This window comes from Notechis scutatus, chromosome 2 (genome assembly GCF_049901735.1).
Source record: "Notechis scutatus isolate UNSWTSFEM ecotype Mainland chromosome 2, rNotScu1.2, whole genome shotgun sequence".
Lineage (NCBI taxonomy): Eukaryota > Metazoa > Chordata > Lepidosauria > Squamata > Elapidae > Notechis > Notechis scutatus.
Genome location: NC_142010.1, coordinates 177387164 through 177406025, shown reverse-complemented (window position 1 = coordinate 177406025; position 18862 = coordinate 177387164). Strand labels below are relative to the sequence as shown.

Sequence of the window (18862 nt, the reverse complement as noted above, 5' to 3'; positions counted from 1 at the left end):
AAACAGATTAATTTCTCTGCAGTGCAACTTTTCCCCATCTCTCCATGACAGCAGCTTACAATTTCATTTGTACACATTTGTAATCTCCACTGTTCACTGTGTACCACAAATCTTTCCCTCTTTTGATATTTACTCAAGCCTTAGCAATGCATCACAGTTGCCCTTGGGCATTTCGCCCAGCACATGAAAAGCTTTTGCTGGGCTAGGCACCCAGGTCTTGTGTAATCCCAGAAAAGTGAATGTGTAAGTGTGTGCTTTGTTGTCTTGACCGTGGGTTATCTCAGTGCTCATGTAACTAAAAAAAAACAACAAAAAAAAAACCACCCCACACAACATAATTAAATGTCAATTCCATTTGTCTCTTCATTGGAAGTAGTCTTACTGCACAAAGGAAAATAAATATTAAGGATCAAATTGAGGGTACAGAAACAGTGGCTGTGTGCCTTTACAATGAGAAAGCTGGATCTCTCCAGATGTTCCTGAAGCACAATTCCCAGTCCTGAACATACTATGAACTGGAGGCTATCCTGACTAGGGTTTTGCAGTGCTTTAGACATGATTGAGAAGTGGTGTTGTGGAATTTCTGACTCTTCAAAACAGCCATGTCTATTTCCAGGACTGCAGTTGTTGCAGAATGACTTTTCCTTCCATCGCACAATGGTGGGGAAAAAAATGCAGCTGCTTTAATGGGTTGCAAGCAGGTGCTGGCTTCATGCTTTTGCTCATCCCAGAAGACCTCTTCCTAACTGAATCAGAAGCATTGCGCAAACCCCAGCAAATCAACAACATCTCGATGAAATATCTTTAGAATAATTAATTCAGTTGAATGACTTGCCTCCAAAAGTTGTGGGTGTTTCAACACAGGAGGTTTTTGAGAAGAGATTTGTACAGCTTTTTGTCTGAAATGGTATGGGGTCTGCTGCTTGAACTAGAAGACTCCAAGGTCTTCTTCCAACTTTGTGATTCTGTTAAGGCTCAAAATTCTGCTCTCCACACTGCTTTAGCAATAAAAGTGAGTATAGAAAGCTATAAATGATGTATGTAGTTTACTGAGGATAGAGGACTGGCCCACGGACAGCAAAGGACAGGGTAATGCTACCTCCCTCATGCCATACACAAGCTGATTTAGCTAAGAGTTGAATCCTGCCTTAATAATAGCAAAATGTATAAGGAAATATGATAGATATAATTTTCAACAGCTTAATTTCTTGGGCCTCTTTTGCCTTTTGGCTTCTCTCTGTAATACAGGCCCCATATTTGTTTACTCCTCCAAATGTACTCACATTTTTTTTTGCTGTTTTCATCACTGTCCCTTTGTTTGCCTTTAATCTGCTCAGCAGTTCAAGCTTAAAAGTGAATAAACAGTGTTTTATCATTCAGAGGCTAGGAAAACAGAAACAAACAGTGAAAACAACTCAACAGCAAGGTGAAGGGACAACCAGAATCGGCAATGACCCCTTTGACTCAAAAGGCTTGACAGGTGCCCAAAGGTGGTATAACTTGGCCTTGTCCCAAATGGTAGACAGGATCTGAGGATGCAGATTATTTTATGGCAAGATTTGGCTGAAGTATTTGGACTAAAACTGTCACAAGCCCAGCAGGTAGGAATACTAAATATTGAAGGCCAGGGGTGTCAAACTCGATTTCATTGAAGTCCGCATTGAGTGTGTTTGATCTCAGAGGGCTGGGGTGAAAGTGGACAGGGTGGGCACAGCCAGCTTGACGTCACTCGTGTCGGGGGCACCTGTGGTGACCTGAGTGCTCTGTCAGCGAAAACGGGCTCCCGAGCTCCGTTTATGGCTGCAACGGCCTCCTGCAACCCTCTGCCAGTGAAAATGGAGCTCAGGAAGGCCTGCTGGCAGACGCTCCATGGGCTGTTTTCACTGTTTTCAGGGCGGCCCTGTGGGCCAGATCTAAGTGCCCCATGAGCCAGATGCGGCCCACGGGCCTTGAGTTTGACACCCCTGTTGTAGACCAACATGGTATGCTGTGATGGCCACACTTACTATTGGCTGTTTTGCTCCACACATTTCAATCCTTCTCAGTCTCTTTTCAGTGTGGGAAGTTATTAAAGTTGTCTCTCCAAATGACTGATATTAAAGTACTACATTTTGTATCCTGCGTCCATCAAGGAATTCCCTCTGGAATCGGTGTCAGATAACAGGTAGTCCTCAGGTTAGGACTAGAATTGAGAATGGAATTCCCATCACTAAATAATACAGTCGGAGAGCGCAATGTCATGTGACCATATCACACAGTGATGGCAATTCCTGCAGTTGCTCTTGTAACTTTAACACGCCTGGCTTGTTAATCAGGAAGCGGTGGGGTCATAGGTAAGGTGAATGGGGTCCCATGTGGGGATGGGAGTGATTAGAGAGGGCTGGTGTACATGAATGGGGAATGGGGTGTGTGTGTACTGCAGTGAACTAAAAAAAAGGCAAGGAAAGACTACACTGTGGCTCAGGGCAATAAGGGTATTCAGCTGGTTCACACTGGTTTGGCGAACCGGTAGCAAGAATTTGGTGTGAGTTGTCAGTGGTAACTTCTGGCTGGCCACGCTCCTGACCCAGTCGCCTGGTCACCACTCACTTGCTTGCCCCACCCACCCAATGGCCACTCACCCCACCCGCCTGATGCTAGCCCGCCCAGTCACTCCTTAAGGTATTTCTTTTTTCCTCCTCCGGACAATCAGCGGTTCCTACGATCAGCTGTGCTGGGATTCCCCTCACTTACTTACTGCTTCGCCCAGGAGGCTTCCCTGAGGCCCAGGAAGAAAAAAAAAAAACCTCTGCCCCCCCCTCCATTTTTTGCCTTCCTGGGCCCCAGGGAAGCCTTCTGGGAGCAAATCGACCCCCAGGAGGCTTCCTTGAGGCCCAGAAGGCCCCAAAACAAAATGTGGGGGGTGCTGTGCATCCCCTCAGGGTCAGTTTTCTGCCTTCCTGAGCCCTAGGAAGCCTTCTGGGAACAAAAACGCCCCCTCCCCCAGGAGGCTTGCCTGAGGCCCAGAAGGCCCAAAAACCGGGGGGTGGGGTGGTTTGCTGCAAAAAGCAAAAAACACAAAAACACAAAAACACACGCTCACCTAGTCACATGGCCATGCCCCCTAGCCACGCCCACAGAACTGGTAGTAAAAAAAATTTGAATCCCATCACCGCTCTGAGGCTTTTTGCAGACCTAGAGTCGCAGCACACCGGAATCTCCTTTGTGCTGTATTGCACAGCCCAGCCCCAGCTCCAGAGCCATGATGCGCCAGGAAGTCCCTTTGCACTGCATGAAGCCCAGCCCAGTCACAGCCCAGCCTAGCAGCGTTGCATAAAGCCACTGTGTCCTAGGAAGCCCCAGACATCCCAGTCCAGCCCCAGCTACAGCTACAGTCTCATCAGCAGCAGGATCAAGGAGAGGACAAAGGTCAGCTGGGGCATCAGGGACCGCAGAGCGCAGGGGGGCAAAAGGGCATAGATGGGACAACAGGCAGGTGGAGGGAGTTGAAATGCCCTTGTAGTTACAAGTGGGGTCCAGGCTACCAAAGCACCCAAATTTTCATCATGTGATAACAGGGGCGTTGCAACGGCCATAGCTTTGTGATTATAAGTTCCTTCGTTCAGCACCACCGTAGCTTCAAATTGTTGCTGAGTGAATGGCCATAAACCTGACAACTACTGATATTTTCCGAATAGGGTTGTTAAGTGAACAGGTCCTAGAGCTCTCATGTCAGGGAGTTATAGGAGAAGCCAGGGGCATGAGTAAGCAAAGAGGTAGCATTAGAGTGCTCTGCAGATGCTTGGATTACTACCCCTAAATCCCTGATCAGTAGTTATGCTGGCTGGACATCCTTACCGCAATGCCGAAATGAATGTGGCCTGAAATCAGGAAGAAACAGGAATTAATTCACCATGCCAATTTTGTAGGAATTTTGCATCTTTTATCGCATGATTGAAGGGTGACAATTGGGACATCGGGGTGACCTCTGGGATAAACTCACAGTATTTCTCCTAATTTCCTATGGCATGCACGTACATTGAGGAAATGTCCACACATGCACATGTGAAACATGTCCTTTGAAGGAGGGTGGAGGGAAATCCCCATCTATCCCTCTGCAAGCTTTTCAAATGCTCTCTTGACCTGTGACGGATCTGTAGGGACAGCCATTCTGGGGGGGAAAGATTGGAATAGAGAAACAAGAGACTGTAGGAGCATGATATGTTCCCACCCATTTTGCGCTGCATAACTTCCAGTTGTAGCATCCCCAGGCAGCTTTTCAATGATGAAAAATTACTGGATCCAATCTACATCCATGGATCTCATCCTTTGCTACCAAGGGTAGAACTAATGAATGAATAGCCTATGAGGTCCTTCACTTGTTGGATTCTGAACCCTTAGCTAGCATGGTGAAGAGTCAGCAGCACAGGCAACTGTGGCACCACAACTGAGCCCAACATTCATGGTGCTAAGTGAGACATTGGGTTAAGTGAGTTTTGCCCCATTTTGCAACTTTACTTGCCACAGTTGTTGAAGTGAATCATTGCAGTTGTTAAGTTAGTAACCTGGTTGTTACGTGAATCTGTCTCCCCCACTGAAATTTGCTGGTCAGTAGGTCGCAAAAGCAGATCACATGATTCCTGGGACACTGCAATTGTCATAAATAGAAACCAGTTGCCAAGCATCTGAATTTTGATCATCCATGGGGATGCTGCAACAGTGTGAAAAACGGTCATAAGTCACATTTTTCAGTGCCGTTGGAACTTTGAGCGGTCACTAAATGAACTTTTGTAAATCTAGGATCACCTGTAATGGAGTTTCTGGTTCAACAATATCTGGAGCACTGAAAGATTCCTACCACTGAATGTGTCTTTCCAGGATTGTGTGAATGCCTCCCCTCTCCTGTACAAATTTACACAACAATGATCACAGGTCCTTTATCCTATAAACAAAGTAGAGCATTATTATTTAACTTACTTTGTGTCCAGATTATTTCCTTGCTGGCAAAGAGCCACAGCATAATTTTCTGTAAATCCAAGAATCTCTAGATGGGTTGCACTGCATCTGTCCATCAGCATAGTTAGATGGGAACCTCACAAAGGAGTACAAAGTTACTTGGTTTGGACACTATAGAAACAGAAGAGGTGGGTGTGCTTGAACTGGAACAGCATTTCAGTTTTAGGTATTTTCTCTGAATCAATGGGAGTTTCTTTTCACAGGAAGTTCTCAGTGTACCTTACACTGGAATATTGTTTATCATTGACTGATAAGACAATCCAATCAATGTTTGTTGGGAAATCATGTTTGTTTAGATCAATAGCCCTCGACTCCCGAGCAGATACAAGAACATTTGTTGCATGAAACTTAAACCAGCTGACTCTAACATTTCCATATAGTTTAATTTTCACAATCGCCTTATCTATGAGTAATCCAGGGATTATCTATTTTTCATAGTATTTTGGTTAAAAATTTGAGGGTCAGCTTATCTGTGGATGGGTTTATCTGCAAGTATACATACATACATACATACATACATACATACATACATGGCAATACTTTTTATGAAATATCCATATACCCCATAAATACTTGTGTGCATAAGTCCATTCACAAACTTGATGAACCCATTTTGGGGGATGTATTTTGGTACCTGAAATTCTCAGCTAATTCCCAAAAATAAATGATAATAAAATCATACAATATAAAATAAGTACAGATATACTGGATGACATGTTGCTTGAGAGTAATCTGTTTTAATCAATTGTCAGTATTCAATGTTTTCAAGTCTGGCATCGGTACAGGAAATCTTGGTAGTAAGAATTTGGACTGTTCTTACAGGGGAGGGTATTTTATTTTGTTGGGGGCTTTATTGGTGCAAATATTTGCAGTTTGAGAAAACCAGTCTTGTTGTTGGTTTGCTTCATTCGATGCATTTGTCTGTCTCCTTGCAAGCAACTCTGGGTGGCTAATTTAAACCAGTGGCCCCCAACCTTTTTTGTCCCACGGTCCGGTACCGGCATCACAAAATGATCCACGGACTGGTACCGGCATCAGCACGCATGACCAAGGCAAGGCGAGCTGAGCAACCGGCCAGCCAGCCGTCCCCCGCTTCTACACGCCACCTTCAACTCCTCCTTTGTACCTTTGTCAATGGGCTTTTCGGGCTCTTTCTTAATTTCCTCCTGAGTAACGCGAGACTCCACCGCCATCGGGATGGCTCTTTGTTTGAAGCCGCCCCCCCCTCGACGAAACTAAGGCGCGAGGATTCCTTCAGCACCCAAACGCTGCTTTCCAACCGACGACTGACAAGCTCACCCGGAAGCACTTTCTCAAGCGCCGTCGAAACAAGATGGCGGCGCCCACTTCTTTGCGGCCCGGTAAAAAATGATCCACAGACCGGTACCGGTCCGGGGCCCAGTGGTTGGGGACCACTGATTTAAACAACGGCAATAATTGTGAATAATAACAATCCAGAGAGAGAGAGATACAGTAAAAAAAATAAATCATTATTACATACACACACCTGTAGTGCTGGGGTCAAATCGCTTCACATAAATATTAACACACTAATGGCCCACACAAATCTTGGCCTAAAGCCCCGGACCTTCTTCAGGACCTTTCTTAAGGCCATCAAAGCCATATGGATCTTGGAATGGGGTGGGGCTGGCTTTCCTGAGGGCAGAGGCACAGACAGAGAAGACATGCTCCCTGGAGCCTGCCAGATTTAATAGATGGGATCTGGCACAAGCCACCCCATTGTGACTAAATTATTCCAATTCAGAGTTAAATTATAACTGTTAATAAATCCAGGGTTCTTAACTTTCCTAGTATTTCTGCTGATCAAAGTACTATTGTTTGTGCAATCGCTTGGCACTATCCCTGAACAACAGCAGGCTTGGGAGATGCAGGAAGTTTGCAGAAGAACCCCCCCCCAAAAAGCGGGGAGGGAGTACTGGTGGGCTGATAACAGATAATCAGAGTTGGAAGAGACCTTGTAGGTCATCTAGTCCAACCCCCTGCCCAAGCGGGAGACCCTACACCATTTTTGACAAATGGGAGTCCAATTTCTTCTTGAAAGTCTCAAGTGATGGTGCTCCCACAACTTCCGAGGGCAAGCTGTTCCATTGGTTGATTGTTCTCACTGTCAGAAAGTTTCTCCTTATTTCCAGGTTAAATCTCTCCTTTTTCAGTTTCCATCCATTATTCCTTGTCTGGCCTTCGGGTGCTTTAGAAAATAGCTTGACCCCTTCCTCCCCGTGGCAGTCCCTCAAATATTGGAAGACTGCTATCATGTCTTCCCTGGTCCTTCTCTTCACTAGATTAGCCAAGCCCAGTTCCTGTAACCGTTCTTCATTTGTTTTAGTCTCCAGTCCTCTAATTGTCCTCGTTGCTCTTCTCTATACTTAAATAAAAAAGAAGTCTAACATCCGTATAAAAGAGTCTCAACATCTTTTTTATAGTGTGGTGACCAAAACTGGATGTAGTGCTCTAGGTGTGGTCTTACTAAGGCTTTATAGAGTGGTATTAGTACCTCAGTTGATCTTGATTGTATCCCTCTGTTAATGCAATTTAGGATTGCATTAGCTTTTTTGGCAGCTGTTGCACATTGCTGGCTCATATTTAGCTGGTTGTCCACTAAGACTCTAAGATCCCTCTCATAGTTACTGCTATTGAGCCTGGTTTCACCCAGTCTATATGTGTACTTTTGGTTTTTCTTGCCTAAGTGTAGGACTTTACTTTTCTCTACATTGAATTTCATTTTGTTAGATATGTCCCAGTGTTCTAGTCTGTCAAGATCCATCTGGATCTTGAGCCTATCTTCTTGGGTGTTAGCTATTCCTGCCAGCTTAGTATCATCTGCAAATTGGTAAGTCTCCATTCTATTCCCTCATCTAAGTTGTTAATGAAGATATTGAAGAGTACTGGGCCTAAGACGGAACCTTGTAGCATCCCACTGCTTACTTCCCTCCATGTAGACTTAGATCCATTAAGGACTACTCATTGAGTACGGTTTGTCAGCCAGTTGCGGATCCATCTGGTGATGGTGATATCTATCCCACTTTTTTCTAGCTTACCAAGAAGTAGGTTGTGGTCAACTTTGTTGAATGCCTTGCTGAAATCTAAATATGTTATGTCCACAGTATTTCGCTGGTCTACTAATTTAGTCACTATGTTGAAGAATGAAATAAGATTGGTTTGGTATGATCTGTTTTTAACCAACCTGTGCTGACTGCTAGTTATTACTTGACTTGTATCAAGATGTTGGCAGCTGTTTTTTAATTATCTTTTCCAGTATCTTCCTGGGTATTGATGTTAGGCTGATTGGTCTGTAGTTTCCTGGGTCTGGTTTTTTCCCCCCTTTTTTGAAGATGGGAATCACATCAGCTCTTTTCCAGTCCTCTGGTAGTTCCCTGGTGCTCCAGGATTTTTGAAAGATATGGTGCAGTGGTTCTGAGATGACCTCTGCCAGCTCCTTTAAAACTCTGGGATGTAATCCGTCAGGCCCTGTTGATTTGTGTTCTTCAAGACCAGACAGGTGTTCTCTTACTATTTTTTTGCTTATTTTAACTTTTATTTCTGGTCTGTCTTTTACAGTTATGTTTTTGGTGGGTTGAGCTATAGTTTCTTTTTGCGTGAAGACCGATGCAAAGAATGAGTTAAGCAGTTCTGCTTTGTCTCTGTTGCCTGTTACTTCCTTGCCATCTTCTCTCCTTAGTGGACCGGCTGCTTCCTTGATCTTTTTTCTTGTTATTTATATGATGGAAGAAACTTTTTAAAAAATTATCTTTGACTTTTGTAGCAAGTCTTTGTTTGTCCTGAGCCTTTGCTTTCCTGACTTAGTCTTTGCGGATTCTGGCTATCTTTGCAGATTCTGGCTGCAACTGGTTTAACAACTGGCTTGGTGAACATGCACGCAGCATTCAAAAACAGCCCATTTTAAGCTTAAAACTTACCTTCTTCGTCAGCGCTGGTGAGTAAAACAGCGGAGGCGAGGCAATCCACTGTGCCGCATGACTCAGCTGAGCTAAAAAACAGGGAAATATAGGCCAGGAAAGGCCAGGAGCAGGTGGGTGGGGCCAACTGCTCACTGGAACTACCACTGCGCTAGAACCCGTCCAAACCGGTAGGAGCCCACCACTGGACTGGAGGGTCCTTTAAAAACAGTACTTATACAGTAGATATGGGTTTTTGATGGATTCTGGAGTTAGTGGAAATATTTTATTAATTCAATGTATACTTCGCAAACTCCAAGACCAATAAACACAGACCAAGACTCCCAACCAATCAGGATGAAGAAAAAACTATTCTGGCACAAGAGTAGGCTAGCACCAAATTTAAAACAGGAACGGCTGTGAAAGTCTTGACTCACAGACGAACACTATACAGAAGCCTGATGATGGCAGATGAGATTCTGCCGAAACGTTGCTACAACTTTAAAAGCACAACTATAATGATGTGGGAAAATACCCGAACAAAGCTGAATACCATATATATATATATATATATATATATATATATATATATATATATGTGTGTGTGTGTGTGTGTGTGTGTGTGTGTGTGAAAAAGCACTCATGCGTCATCACAAAATCTCCAGAACCGTAAAGCCTACAAACTTGAAATTTGGCACGTATGTTCCTTCTAGGTGCTCACTAAGAAAGGATTTTTCGAAATGACCATCAGAGCATTAGTATTTCCTATATTATTATTAACACACTCTGATGCTAAGTAGTTCTACTCCCTCTCCCCACCTGAAAAGAAATCTGTTCCAAATGCAAAACACAAGCAAAGGAGAGGAGTTTCAGTTTTAGTTTCACAGCAGCAAACATCTTTACTACAGAACAGTTGAGCTAAGCCATGCCCAGGCTCCTTGCTGTCTCCTTCTTGCTCACACACCAAATACTGTTTGAGTTTCCAAACACCCCTCAACTCTCTCTCCCACTTACAGGACGCTAGCCAGAGGAATACCAATGGATGCTGGTAGGCAGAGGCAGAATTCCTGCCCCCCCCCTTATTTTCCTCCTCAGGTCAGACAAATCTACTGTAATACCAGTTAAAGGGAAAAGAGGCAAAAAATGCAGAAAAAGATTTACAGATGCCATTAGAAAAACACAAGTAAGGGAAGCTGCACATAAGTATCATCAAACTCATCCCCAAATCAGTAGACAGGCTGTAAAAAAAGTAGATGAGATCAATGCCTTGGACTAGTAAGTATTTGTCTGGTTTTCAATATGAACCTCAGATACATTATTCCAGGAAAAAGGTTGCTGATCTCGAACCTCGGTTACCTTCTGCCTGGTGCCGTGCTATAAAGTGGCAGGATGAGAGTCCAGGGATGTGCTGCAGTGGCAGTAAAGTCCAGCTCCCTCCATGTCAGCCCTACCCTGAACCCTTACATGGCCTTCTCACCCACCAACATCCAATGGCCAACCGCTTTCTTTCTCCTGTCTGGAGGATGCTTCCAAATGACGTCTTTTGGAGCCAGAGAGGTGAAGGAGGGAAATGTTATGCCAACATTCAAAGTGCAGGGGTAGGTCAATCACTTTAGTGATTCTTTTAGTTCTCTTATGAAAAAACTCCAGCTGTATCTCCTGGGGCATAAAATGGGTGGTGATTGGAGCTTGAATCTAATTGCAATAAGGAGCCAAACTGCACCCCTGGGAGCCACTTTTGGAGAAGAGGCAAACCATGCCAGCACATGCTAAGAATGTCTGGGGTGCGTAGGCGTCCTGTAAAAGAGCTGGAAACCACTTTGGCAGGCACCCATTGCCTGTTCAGCCCCACTCCCTCTTGGGTTTGCCCTTGCATAATTAAGAGATGGCCATGGGGAAAGGCGCCAGTCTAACTGTTTCTCCTTCATGAACTGGATGGAGAAGGGGAGGAGGAGAACAGCTTTTTTATTTTGCAGTAAATTGGGATTTCTTTTTTCTTTGCAGGAAGTCAGAGGGCACAAGGCTGGCTGCCAAGCTCAGCAGAAGATAGAACAAGGCTAAATCCACACCCCCATGCCATAACGAAGAAGCTGATTTGGCCATGAATCCTACTTTAATATAACAAAGATGGAAGATCATCTGGAAACTCCAGGATTAATAAACTAAGTAGGGAAGTCAACAATAATCCTGAGAAGAAGATAATGCAGTAGCTAGCAACTGCTGAATTGCTGCCAAGAAAATGTTTTATGGGCCACTAATCTAAGGGTCAAGCTGGAACCAGCCTTTAAGGACAACCTCCTTAAACATTTAAGATCAACATAAAATGCCCCTTTCTGTAAAGATAAACCTTCAATGTAGGGAAGCAAGAACATCCTATAGGCACAACTGCACATTTTAGAGTAGCATTTTGGAATCCATAAAGTGTTCTACACTTTGCAACTATCTACAGCTCTCTCGGTCAGAATGGCCTCTTAGTCACATATAAAGAAGTTTTAACATTCAGTTTAGCTATCACAGTTCTTACCCTTCCAAGAAAATCCTAGGAAGAGAAATACCACCAACAATTCATTGTTATTGATCAGTGTTTCTCAGCCTTAGCAATTTGGAAGATATGCCGACTTCAACTTCCAGAGTTTTTAAGAGTTGAAGTCAACATATCTTAAAAGTTTCCAAGGTTGAAAAACATCGTTACAGATACCGGAGGGTCATCACACCGCCAAAACCAAATTCTACGCTGTTTGCAAATGATTGGGTTTTTAAGCAAACTTAAATATGGTTTGCATTTATAACATGTCAGTAATGCAAATTGGGTTTAGCCAACACAAACTGAATGGATCTTGTTGAGCATGCAAGATATCTTTATGTATACAGCCATAAACAAACTAATGGGGTCTGTGTGTGTGTTACTGTGCTCCACTTTCTGTCTTGTTGCCAGAACATTTTGATGAAAATGATAAAACACTGGGTTTTGTTTTAAGCAGCAGCTATTGTGCCAAGGACCTCTTTGAGAGTTTGGTGAAACCTATGGCCTCCCTCTCAAGAAAATGTGTTTGAAGGTGTAAAATAAAATACATAGATATAGAATGTATTGCACAGGAATACAATTATGCTTGCCAACAAAATTGCAGGCACTTGCCCAGGCCTCCTTCAAGAGTCATCACACACACACACACACACACACACACCTTTCCTTAAATCAATAAGAGACCATACCCTTTTGGGGGACTTATAATCATTTTATGTAGTAAGATTTATTGAAGTCAACAAACATTTTTGGATTTCTTGGTTGCTGATATACTGTACATTATTAAACCAAATTCTAAATTCCAATCAGAACAGGGGTGGGATTCTACTGGTTCAGTAGCTCTGAAGAGCAGCAGATATAGAACCGGTTCTATGTCTGCTGCTGTTTTGGCCCATATGCCCACCCGGGCTCTTACCTGATCTTTATTTCCTGCTTTTTCAACCTCAGCTGCCGTGTAAGGCACAGCTGCAGCTGAAAAAGCAGGAAAAAAGTGCTTTTTCAAATGCTGCTTCCCTGCATGCAGCGCTGCTCAGCTGTCCAGGCAGCAAGCTGATGAAGATTTACATACGCGCAGCATGCAGGGAAGCACATTGTAAATCACCGAACTAGTAGTTAACCCTGTCGGATCCCACCCCTGAATCAGAAGTTAGTGAAAACAACATTTCCATTCAAGTTCATGGAGCCCTCAGGTTTCATGGAGCCCGGTTAAGAATCTCTGCTTTAAAGAAAAGAGGAAAAAGAATCACCTGTGGTTTAAAAAAGACAAGTAAAAAAAAAAAGTTCTTGAGATAGAAGGAACCAAATATAGTCCTCAACTTACGACCAGAATTTCTGCTGCTAAGCAAGACAATTATTATGTGAGTCATGCTTGAATTTACATTTACGCCAAGCTTGTTAAGCGAATCAATACAGTATTAAGTAAAACATGTGGTGGTTAGGTGAGCCCAGCTTTCCCCATTGACTTTGCCTGAGCTTTTAAAATGAGGTATAGTACCAGAAGAATTTGATAAACAAAGTGTATATTTAATATTGCATGTATTAACAACAGCGAGGATTGTATTTGCTAGGCACTGGAAAAATGAAGAAGTACCACTAGATGAAGCGATAATTAAGAAGATATTGAACTGTGCAGAAATGGACAGACTTACATTGAAGATCAAACAGAAAGAAGATACTATCAAACATGGAATTTATTTTATCAATGGCTGGAAAAAGGGGTAAAGATAAGGAACATCATTTGTATTATTAAGCAAACAAAACAACCCAGACAACACAATGTTTGTTAAGCAATAATTCAGTGTAATAATAGAAAATCAATACAACTTTATTAAGAAAAAAAAGCTGATTGAGAAGGTTTCAAATGGCCCAGGATGCTGCAACCATGATAAATGCATGCTGGTTGCCAAGCGCCTCAATTCTGATTACATGACTGTGGGGAATGCTGCAATGGTTCCAAGAATGAGGACCAGTTGTAAGTCGCTTTTTCAGTGCGGCTGTAATTTCAAAGTCACTAAATGGATAAATGTAAGGCGAGGACTACCTGTAAGCAGTTAAATCAGAGGTGGTATTTGGCAGGTTCTGAGCAGTTCTGGAGATCCGGTAACAGAAATTTTGAGTAGTTTGGAGAACCGGCCAATACCACCTCTGTCTGGCCCCACCCCATCTATTCTCTGCCTCCCGAGTCCCAGCTGATCGGCTGGGCCTTCTATTGTTGCCCTGCACAGGAGAAGGGAGCTGGAAAGCAGGTTAGTAGGGTGGGGAGGGAATGGAGATTTTGCAGTAGCCGACCACACCCACCAAGCCACACCACGCCCATCAAGCCACACCCATAGAACCAGTAGTAAAAAAAGTTTTAATCCCACTATTGAGTTAAATGATAGTAGAGAGATGGCCCTTTGTGCTGAACAGATGCGACATATACCTGTGTAAGTTAAACAGAGGCAAATGATGGACGAGAGTTGGTTTCTTGAAAATTTCGCAGCTCCCCACCCTATCCCTTTATACTAACATGTTCAGATTTTTTTACAGATCACCAAACAAAGGAATGAACAAAAAATTAATGGGAAGTAGACGGATGGACACCATGTTTGGTCATCTCCTATTGGGCCGCTACAGAGGACAGTGATTGGGTCAGTGTTCTGTGGCCAGTGACAACGTAGACAACTGTCAGCCAGGCCATATCATGCAGTGTCAAGGGCCTAGGATGTTCTGACCTAGATTTAACAGCATCCCCCATTTAGGCTGTGTTTTACTTTTTTCTATAACAGAGGTCTCCAAACTTGGCAACTTTAAGACTTGTGGATTTCAACTTCTAGAATTCTCCAGCCAGCAAAGCTGGCTGGAGAATTCTAGAAGTTGAAGTCCACAAGTCTTAAAGTTGCCAAGTTTGGGGACCCTTGTTCTATAGGGTTGAGGACAGCCATTTCTTTATATATGGGAAAGAAGAAAGTGCAACAATCATGGACAATACTGGAGTGGAGATTAAACCTGGTCCTTCAAGAGATCCCATTCAAGCCAGTTCCCCATGGGCCTAATGATTAGGGCTTCTTTTTTTTGGGGGGTCACACCGCAGTTTGACAGAAGTTGGGAATAGGTTTTTACACAATGGTGCAATTAGATCTTTTTAGAACACAGGTCACGTAAAGGATTTCTATCGTCTTGATTCTCTTTAGATGGTAGTATAATACGCTTTCCTGATTTTAAAACGGGGTGTGCCAGTCTGCTTGCTTTGGCCATTTCATGGTTCTTTCAATCCATCTTCATTTGGTGTCATCAGGGGCTGCAGAAGAATTCAAACTCGGCATGTTGGGTGCTGCAGCAGCATAACTGAGATCCTGCCCCTTGTGAACTTATCTGGGATGTTACTGCACTTCCAAAAGGCATGCTGCTGGGTAAGTCATCTCTTGGATTTAGGCCCTAGAGTGTTGTTTGACAAAAATACTTACTTTCATGCACGTGGAACACTCCCCATGACTAAAGCTACAGTTCCCATCAATCAGTTTGGTGTAGTGGTTAAGGCACCAGGCTAGAATCCAGGAGACTGTGAATTCTAGTGCTGCCTTTGGCATGGAGCCGACTGGGTGACTTTGGGCCAGTCACTCTCTCTCTCAGGATTATTGCTGTGGGGGAAATAGGAGAAGAAAGGGTTATTAGATAGCTTTGCCATCTTGAGTTAGTTATAAAAAATAATAAAGGTGGGATGAAAAAAAACTTTTTTAAAAAAGGCTATCAGCTTAACCATTACTCGTCTCATTAGGAAAAACTGGTACAGAAGTCCCACCATCCTTTGCATCAAAACTCACTCTAACCAAAAGCTTCAACAGTGTTGATGAAAACAATCAGTTCAAGTTCTCCCAGGAGATTTTATTTCTATTCCCGTGTTCTATTCCCACGGCCTCCTTCAATTTTTAGATATCATTTGATCAGACTATTTTGCAAGCAAGTCCCGTCCTGCTGTTCCATCTCAGACACACTCTTTTCTCAGGAGGATCGTGACAGAGACAGAAACCATGAGCTGTGGAATGTATCTCAAAAGCCTCATGGCTGACTTGGATTTCAGCTTGTGCTTGCAAAATAATATAGTCCCTTCTGAAAATCTAGGGTAAAGACCTTGAAATGGAAAAAAAAATGCAAGTTTTTTAGGGTATATGTTCAGGAAAACCTGCAGACAATTATTTTTGCAGAGAGGTAATTGTCTTATTGAAGGAAAAGTAAAAGACTGTTCCTAGAGGAAGAAATACATTTATCTGGTATTTAAGTTGTCCTCATACCTAAAGATTAATCACATGTATCAGGGCCCATGGGAATGGCAGGAATGACTGGGAGCAAGGCAAAGGAACAAGTCACAATGCAAGCACAGATGGGTGGAACTTGAATTATGAAGTTGTGATGTTTCATCCTTTTAGTGCCTTTGTAGCCTGGAATGAATGCCTAGGATTGCAACTCCTATCATAGGAGTTTTGTCATATTCTTGGGTGTCTGACTGTATTGTGCAGAAATACCATCAATTAGAGCCACAACTGAGCTAAGTTCCTGTTTCCTAAACGTTCGGTCTCACTCTACCAACCAGACTCTACTGTCACTCTACCATCCAACATCAATTATGAGCAAGGAGTTTGTTTTTTGTAGAGGTACGATGGAATGTAAAATGAATTGATTGTAATAAAAAAGAACAATGTAAGAAACAAATGCAAATAGGCCTCGAGTTACGAATGTAATGGAGCCTTCATAAGGGTGAATGACTGTCATGGTGCTCCAACATTCGTAATTTTGTGACTGTATCGTAAATACTTGGGGGGTTTATTGCATAACTTTGAACAGTCATTAAATGAACTGTCATAACTTGAGGATTACCTGCAGAGTTTTTTCATAGATTTATCTATGCTTATTTCCCCCTGTAATTTAGGGGGGTGATGTTTTATCTTTCTATACTACAACCTACTTTTCTCAGTTTTGAGGTAGCTGTTGTATTCTCCTGCAATATGGAATCTTTTCCCCAATAAGTGATTTATGGCATCTTCTAGAGCCATAAAACCATGGTTATGCCAAAATAAGAGTAATGGGGACATGCTTTGAGCCATTGGCATTAGTGACCAACGAGATGCCCAAAAATGGTATGTGTGACTGTCTTGAAATAATCAAGGACGTTATTATCCATCATCCATCAGTTAGCATAGAACCGTACAGAACAATCCATCTGGGGAAAATGCAATCGCTGATCCTTCAGAAACACAGCTGCAATCTAAACCCGACAAGGTAGCAAATTGGAATCAAAGGAGCAAGTTGTCCTTCAGCAGTGAGAAAAGCAAGGCATTCCTTTTGGGAAAAATATAAGGCAAACATACAAGGCGGGAGATTTGTGGCTAATCTGGGGTGAGGATATGGTCACTGAGAACAAGCTTAACAAACTGAATGGGATCTATCTCTAGAAGAGTTAATGCAGGTCTTCATTGAAATAGAAGAAGGAGCACTTTACCAAAAATACTCAATGTCCTTCTGCTGGGTGCAGAAAAACCAGATTATAAATTACTGATGTATTGCTAAAGTCTATGCAAAGGAATCTTCTCAGGCTAAGAATTTCCATCTATACAGAATTAGATAACAGTCAATGGAAATCAAAGGAGGTGGGACTTTATTCTTTTGTGTCTACATAATGATTCTAAACTAATGCCCCATTTCATTCTTCCCCATGGCTCTGCCAGTCTCTATCCTACATCCTTTCTCTTTATTCTGCAATGGAGGATCATCCCTAGAGCACCATATACAATTCTGGGCTCCACACTTCTTTTCTTTCTTTTTTCCACATTTTTTATTTGTTTTATTTATCAAACAGTGTGCTGTCTGGGTACAATTATTTTTAGGGAATCGTAATCAAAATGTTTACAATAACATTTCTCACAATGATATTAATTCTATAATAATGATAATATTTTACTAATTTGGGCTCCACATTTTTACGGTGGTATTGGAAGGTTTGAACGTGTTTAGAGAAGTGTGACAAAATCATGGAGGGACTGGTGGACATGCCCTATGAAGGTAGAATAAAGGAATTTGGGATGTCCAATTTGGAGAAAAAAAGATTGAGGGGAGGCATGATTTTACCATTGAAGAACACAGGAGCAAAAGCAAAATGGTCAGGAACAGAGGTCGATATTCAGCAGGTTCTGGCCAGTTCTGGAGAACCGGTAGAAGACATTTTGAGTAGTTCGGAGAAGCAGCAAATACCACCTCTGACTGGCCCCGCCCCCATCTATTCTCTGCCTCCCAGGTCCCAGCTGATTGGTTGGGTCTTCTTTTATTCCCTGCACAGGAGAACGGAGCTGGAAAGCAGGTTAGTGGGATGGGGAGGGAATGCGGATTTTGCAGTAACCTTCCCCAGGAATGGGAGGGAATGGGGATTTTATAGTATCCTTCCCCTGCCATGCCCACCAAGCCATGCCCACCAAGCCATGCCCACAGAACCGGTAGTAAAAAAAATTTCAATCCCACCACTGGTCAGGATTATTTTTCACTGCCACAGTGGAAGCATTAAGGAGAGGTATTTGAAGACAGTTATCAAATTGAGATAGAACCGTGGTCTGAATATTCCTACGTCACTGCCATTTAATAAGATTACAGCAGAATATTTATGGTGGGTTTTTAAAGCAAGCTTTGTCAACCTGGTGCCTTTCAGATATGTTGCTCTTCAACACCATAATTCCACAGCCATTATAGTATATGAGAACTGAAGTCCAATATATTTGAAGGGCCTCGGGTTTCTTAAGGAACTAACAACTCATTTGCCTCTTTTAAAATAAGCAAGTTTTAAGTTCCATGTTCAAGCCATGAAAAGGGAAAACATACATTTACTTAAAAAGAAACAATCTTTCACAAAATATTAATTTGCCAGTTCCTTTGCTAAGCCAGATTCTCTGAGACACCTCGCAATTATTTCAACAGGATTGTGCAATAGCTTCATAATGTTGCTCAATAAACCATGGCCAGTAAACATTTTGTGATAGAATGACAAGCACAACACAACAATGAGGTACCACGTATGAAAGACACATTTCCCAATCATCTATGAAAGTTTGTGTTTATATTTTGATGACATGAAAGTCACAGTGTTTGTTTGCCATGCTTCTTATCCTGAAAATCTAACTTATTCCTAAACTAAATGTTTATTACACAAGAATACAGGCTGTTTTTATTACAATTAAGCCCTGAAATTTGAAGCACGTGCAATCCTGTATTAAAACAACCAGAAAGAACTGATTTAAGGAATGACAACTATAAGGAAGTATTCCACTGGTGTTTTAATTCTTCCTGGAAAATTGCAAATAAATTAGGCCCATCAATATAATTTAATGTTTTCAGAATGACTTATTACTGAATATAAATTGAATTATTACTGTGCTAATGCCATATGCTACCAGTTTTCTAAACA

At 42.5% G+C, this 18862-nt stretch overlaps 1 long non-coding RNA gene across 1 annotated transcript; it reads left to right on the top strand.

Annotated features, from left to right (window-relative positions):
• The first annotated feature begins 1420 nt into the window (after nucleotides 1-1420).
• Nucleotides 1421-11803, top strand: LOC148132423 (uncharacterized). Its single transcript, XR_015747984.1, has 2 exons — nucleotides 1421-1601; nucleotides 10917-11803. It is a non-coding gene; the product is annotated as an uncharacterized LOC148132423 (long non-coding RNA).
• The last annotated feature ends 7059 nt before the right edge of the window (nucleotides 11804-18862 follow it).